The sequence below is a fragment of the Plecotus auritus genome (assembly GCF_963455305.1).
Source record: "Plecotus auritus genome assembly, chromosome: 8".
Taxonomy (NCBI): Eukaryota; Metazoa; Chordata; class Mammalia; order Chiroptera; family Vespertilionidae; genus Plecotus; species Plecotus auritus.
In genome coordinates, this window is record NC_137782.1 from 50,717,545 (window position 1) to 50,724,129 (window position 6,585).

The 6,585-nt window shown below is 40.1% G+C and overlaps 1 pseudogene across 1 annotated transcript; it reads right to left on the reverse strand.

Annotated features, from left to right (window-relative positions):
* Positions 1–3,765: 3,765 nt before the first annotated feature.
* On the reverse strand, positions 3,766–4,385 carry LOC308256756 (glycolipid transfer protein-like; annotated as a pseudogene). Its single transcript has one exon. The product of its transcript is annotated as a glycolipid transfer protein-like (transcript).
* Positions 4,386–6,585: the final 2,200 nt, after the last annotated feature.

The following is a 6,585-nucleotide window of genomic DNA, read 5'->3' on the forward strand; positions in this document are numbered from 1 at the left end:
TTGAGGTGCTTTATATTTCAGTAAACCATGTGGTAACAAAGGTTACTGCTACTTTAGGTTGATTTATGTTATGTCAAAAAAGTGCTAATTCCAGAATGTCTGTCTGATGTCCTGAGGGCCATTATCTATAAAGTATGAGACGTGCAAATAGCATATTTCTCTCTTCCTTCTTCTGTAAATTATTCATTTTAGATTTGCTCTAGATCACACCCTGACGGGAGTGGTGATAGCTATTTTTACTATGTCAGTTGTTTCTATTAACAACCCATTATGGCAAAGCAGTCAAGAGTTCAGCTAGGTAGGACATCAATCCAATGGGGTCTGGCACTAGCAAAGGTGAGAACCATTCTTTGGTCAAATTGCTTTTCATATAAGATGATGTTTAGAGACATACACATTTTGTTAGCAATTGCTCCTTATCCTTTCTAAATGATATAGAAAATATTCTTGCAGGTGATTAACATTTCTTCAAACTATGTTAAATATTTTGTGCTTGCTAATTAGAATTTCACACATCCACGTCCTTGGAAGACATAAATTATGAAGGATTTTATTTTTTAGACTGACTACTTCTTTAGGGTATACTTGCCAGATATTCAAACTGCATGTAATTATCCCTATAATTGACCAATTAGGCAACATTGGTCAATTGTTGACTAATTGGGTCAATTAGTCAATTTTGTGTGAAATTGGACATTGAAATATATAAGGCAAAGTATTATATTTTCTAAAATGATTTGCTTTCTTAAACTTAGATACTTTATGATTTTAAATACTATAATTAGTTGCTATATTTTAACAAAAATAATTATCAATTTATAAAAATTATATGTCAAGATAATTTTAGAAGAAATAGTATTACATAGCCCTGGATTAAAAAAAAACAAAAAACTAATTCTTAGATTTGAGATACAATTTAGAAAAAAATTGAATAGTAAATGTGGCAAAATGAAAATAAAATTGTGCTTTTATTATATATGTTTGTGTGTGCATGAACATATACACAAATACAGACCAGTCAGAGCTAAATAATAATAAACAAAATTTAGAGGACTAAAAACATGCCTATCTATTCTCTTCCTTCTCTCTAACCAAATCAGGGACTTTCTGATAAAATATTTTCTTTGAAGTTACTCAAGAAGAGACAGGACACATTCATTTCACAGGACAGGTTGTCCCTTTTGGGAAGGATTCATTGAATGCTTCTGTGATGCTCACACTTACCATATCAGCTATTTCTTCTCCAAAACTAACTACATGTGAGTTTCACATAGCACAATACAGGTGTCATTGCTATTGTTGATTTTATTAGTGGCCTAGGGCCGTGGTTGGCAAACTGCAGCTCGCGAGCCACATGAGGCTCTTTGGCCGCTTGAGTGTGGCTCTTCTACAAAATACCACGGCCTGGGCGAGCTATTTTGAAGAAGTGGCGTTAGAAGAAGTTTAAGTTTAAAAAATTTGGCTCTCAAAAGAAATTTCAATCGTTGTTCTGTTGATATTTGGCTCTGTTGACTAATGAGTTTGCCAACCACTGGCCTAGGGTTGTCTTTTGTTGTCTAGAAATGTGTGCAATTGAGGTAAAGTTGTACTAATTTGTTTTATAAAAGTAGTATTGTCAAAGATTCAAAAGATTTGTCATCTGCATTTTCAAGGGTTGATATTTTAGAGGGCCTACTTTTTCTATAAATGTTCTTGTCTATTCATATTAAAGATTTTGCCATTATATAATGATATATATTATTTCATTTTCTTGGAAATTCTATTCATCTGCATTCATTCTGAATAAATATATGTTCATGTTGAAGAACTAAGCATAGTCTCAGTTTCCATACCTAGGGTAACATGAACAGAGGGAAAAAAATTAAAAAATCACTTGTGTTATGCTTTATCTCAATACTAGGGGCCTGGTGCATGGAATCACGTACCGGTGGGGTCCCTCAACGTGGCCTGCACCCTCTCTCAATCCATCCGGGATCCCTTGGGGGATGTCAGACTGCCAGTTTTGGCCTGATCCCTACAGGCCAGGCCGAGGGACCCCACCGGTGCACGAATCTGTGCACCGGGCCTCTAGTATGCATATAAAATCTTTGGTTCATCTCTTCCCACCCTCCCCGCTTCCCTCTGAGATTCATCAGTCTGTTCCATGTTTCCATACCTGTGCATTGAGTGTTTGCCCCCTGGTGGTCAGTGTGCATCATAGCTCCCGGTTGAATGCTCAAATGGTCGCTTAGGCTTTTATATATATACTAGAGGCCTGGTGCACAAAATTCATGCACACGAGTGGGTGGGTCCCTCAGCCCAGCCTGCACCCTCTCATAATCTAGGACCTTTCAGGGGATGTCTGACTGCTGGTTTAGGCCTGATCCCATGGACATCCCTCTCGCAATCTGGGACTGCTGGCTCCTAACCGCTCACCTGCCTGCCTGATTTCACCCCTAAACCTAAAACTCAAGCTTCTTCTTTTTTTATTTTTAATATTTATATTTCTTCTTTATTTTTTATTTTAAAATTCAAGCTTCTTGAGAACATGAGGCATTTAACATTATTCCATATTCCTTACAGAGAGCTAAGCATGGTAAACACAGCAAATACTTAATACTTATGGGCTTCTATACAAACACTTTCCAATCAGGAATGTTTTAATAGGCAGTCTCCAAAAACTTGAACTGAAAAACCTAAAAGTACAGTGCTCAGATTTCAGGCATCAGGTGCTATTAGCAGGATTTCTATCCCAATTAAACTCTAAATCTCAACAGTCTGGACAAATTGCCCTTCACTATCTCCAAAGTTCTTGATTGTTTGTTTGTTTGTTTGTTTTTGTGTGTTTTTTTTTGTGATCCCCACATAAAGATGTATTTATTAAGAATTATTTAGTGTTTGCATAAAAATCACCAGTTGTTCTTCACTGGATTTTTAACACACATGAATTTTTTCAGGGTCCCTCTATTCACCCCAACACTTTCAAAATACAGTTCTTGTTAGTGTCAGGAGGGACAGTTAAGGCAGCGAGGTGTTTCCTTGGGTCTCGGCATTGGGAGGGCTCCTGGTCTCCCCTCTGAGAGAACACACATGATAGGTAGTTTCTCAGGTGGGGTAGGCTGTCCCTGAAGGAAATACTTATGCAGAAAAATGCAAATTCAGCCATCTGTGGTCAGTTACTCATTCCTGATAGCTTTAAAATAAAGTCCCCTTGGTCAAGGTCATCAAAGGCTTGCTGGTTGTTTTCAACTATAACAAACTGGGAAAAGACAGTAGGAAAGAGCAGGGTCTATACTGACAGCGCGGTGACACTGGGCTGTGCAACCACAGGAGAGCATACAACAGTCTGCTTTAAAAAAAATCCTGTATAATTTCAAATCAGACTCCTCGTGGTCCTTACACGACCCAAAACATCACTGCACCGATCCTCATTTTTAAAATGAGGTGTATGATAGGGCTCCCCCGGGGTCACGCACCGCGTGGGGGGATGGAGACAGAAAACCCTAGGACTTGACTTATTAGCAATATTAACTGATTTTTATCACACTGAAATGAAGGCAGTAGGTCTGTGCTGCCGTGAAATTAAAGGTGATTCAGAAGTAAGGTGGTTATTTATTGCTCTGTTAGGATAGACCCCAAAAATGACTTTTCAGAAACCAGGGCTGTCCCCTGCAACTCCAGCCAGACTATGGGCTGCTCTGGGGGATGCTGGCCACGGCGGCCTGCCAGCTTGCTTCACAGTGATTCTGGCTTGTCTGTTTCTGGGAGTGCCAGCCGATGGGCACCCTACACCTTGTAGTTGAGCTCGGCATTCACCTTGGTGTAATCTCAAGGATGATGTCCATGGCCATGTAGTTGACCAGGAGCAGGCGGAGCTCCTCCAGGCAGTCCTCCTCCGTCATGGTCTGGCCCTTGGAGAGGCTTTCAGGAAGTCGGACGCGTAGGGCGCGGCACACAGCGCTGCCTGGAAGATCTGCACGATCCAGCCGGTACTTCTTGAGCGCCATCTCGCAGGCCTTGGTGGCGTTGACGCGGATGAGGTTAGGGTGGCTCTCGTCCCGCTCCCCATAACAGATGCCCTGCAGGAAGATCTAGCTGAAGTGGAGGCCCCTTTTCAGCCACATCAGCGCCAGCGTGGCCCCCACGTTGGGCCACTCCGCTCCATACATTTCCTTCTCCGCCTCCAGGACGTTCTGCAGGGTCCGGAACTTGGCAGGGTCCGTGTTGTACACTGCTTTGATTTGCGTGATGTTACCACTCATGTCTGCCTTGATGGGCGTAAACACTGGGCACCCAAGGCAATAGAAGAAGGGCGGCAGGTGGGACACTGCCTCCAAGAAGGGCCCGGTCTCGATCTGCTTGTCCGCGGGCAGCGGCTTCAGCAGGTGCTCGGCCAACAGCTCCATTTCGGGGTCGAGGCTGGCGGTAATGCCGTTTTCTAAATCGCATCTTCCTCTTCCTTCCCCAGCACACTCCAGACCTACTCCGGATGGACCACTCCAACCTCACAGACCTTTTAGACCTTCCCCCTTATTTCTTTGACTTTCCCCCATCAAACTCACACCCTATCGTGTTGCCCAGGGGTGCCCATAACAGCTCCCAGTTTGGTCACAAAAGACAAAACTCAGCCCGGCAAGGGGCCGTGACATCGTTACCGTGGCTGGCTTTATAGATAGATAGATAGATAGATAGATAGATAGATAGATAGATAGATAGATAGATAGATGATAGATAGATAGATAGATAGATAGATGTCTTTCTTATCTGTATTATACAGTATCAGTGAGCAAGCTAGTAAATACTGTGAACAATATATGAAAACCCAGCCCACATACAAATACAAGTTTAGTTTCAAAGCAAAGTTTTCACCTATAAATAATAAAACTTTGACTTAATACCACAGAAGAGAGCATAACACAAAAGACCAAACTCTAAGTAAATGTACACTAATTAAAGATAAAAGGTGAGATTTAGGTTATTATTCATTGCCATTAAAACTTGTGAAAATGATTTTTCTCTGGTCACAGTGTTTCTTTTTTATTTTTATTGTATTATCTATGACTAAAATAAGTTCTTTGTTCTGAATGATTATTTTTTAAAGTCAAAGATACCATTATTAGCTCAACATGGTACTGCCTTCTCACAATGACCTCACATATTTGTATCAGGCTATGTCAGCATCAGTTCTGTTTGACAATTTAGGGAGTGATGCACCTGTAGGGAGTGATACAATGACCAGAGGCATGGTGTTACCTGCTTATATACAGCAATCTGTTTCCTGGGTCAAGTATATTGTCCCTAGTCCAAAACTGGCCAGTATGTGATCTGACCTTGGCCAAGATTGCTCTGATATTGGCTCCTTGCCAGTGCAACAAAGTGTTTTGATATGTGACCATTAATTTCTCTACTAATAAACATGCTTAGGTGTCCATGTCCTGGAGGAAGTACAAGTGGATTGTAAATAGTAGGCAGAGAAGGTCGATGGTGTCTGGCCCAGGGCTTCTCACCTTGAACTGGGCACACAAGTTACTTGGTGACCTTGTTAAAAATGCAGATCCTGATTCATTAGAGCTGGACCTGGGATTCTGCAGTAACAGTTCCTGGGTGATGCTGATTCAAACTCAGGAACAAGGGATCTCACTGACATGGATACCAATGACCAAAAGCAGTTCTACTCCTAAGGATAATTTCAGATCCAGCAAATAAAAATAATTCTCATATTAAGAACTTTTTAGCCCAGCCTGTGTGGCTCAGTGGTTTAGCGTTGACCAATGAACCAGGAAGCCATGGTTCAATTCCCAAGTCTGGGCACATGCCTGGATTACAGGCTCCATCCTTAGTAGGGAACATTCAGGAGGCAGCTTGGTCAATAATTCTCTCTCATCATTGATGTTTCTGTCTCTATCTCTCCATTCCTCTCTGAAATCAATATATATATATATATATATATATATATATATATATATATATATATATATTTTAAAAATACTTTTTTTAGGTATTCATTTACCTCTCTGGATGTGCATACTGCTTCAGCAGGGTAATAATCATACCTCTTCTATAACGCTGGCCCTAAGAGCCTCTAGGCATTTTGTTTTTAGCCAAATGGTTTTCATTGCTGCAGTTATGCACTCTTTATATTTACCATTCCTTTTACTATCAGGTGAGGCAACTTAAAATAAATAAAGATAATTATAAGTAAAATAGACAATTAGAATATTAAGTCTAGAAAGTGGCAAGAGAAGGACATTTTTATTTATTTTATTTCATTTTCTTGGCTGTAAGTCAATACATTTTTAATACTTACTGTCTCACACATACTTTTAAATAGAATGGCACTTAATCTATTTTGAGGTGTTATTAGAAATGAAAGTGCATGAATAACATAATGCAATTACATTTTAACTTGGAATCCTTACTGAAAGTAGTCATTGGCATACTTAAGATGTTAAAATCTTCAACCAGGAAGGAGCTCTGGTTTAAAATTCACTTGTGAGAATTTTGGGAGAGTAATTTACATGTTTTGGTGTCCTTAGGTATGCCAAAGAGAAATAATAATAGGTGCTTGATTTATCCCACAAGGTTGCCATTAGAATTAACTACAAT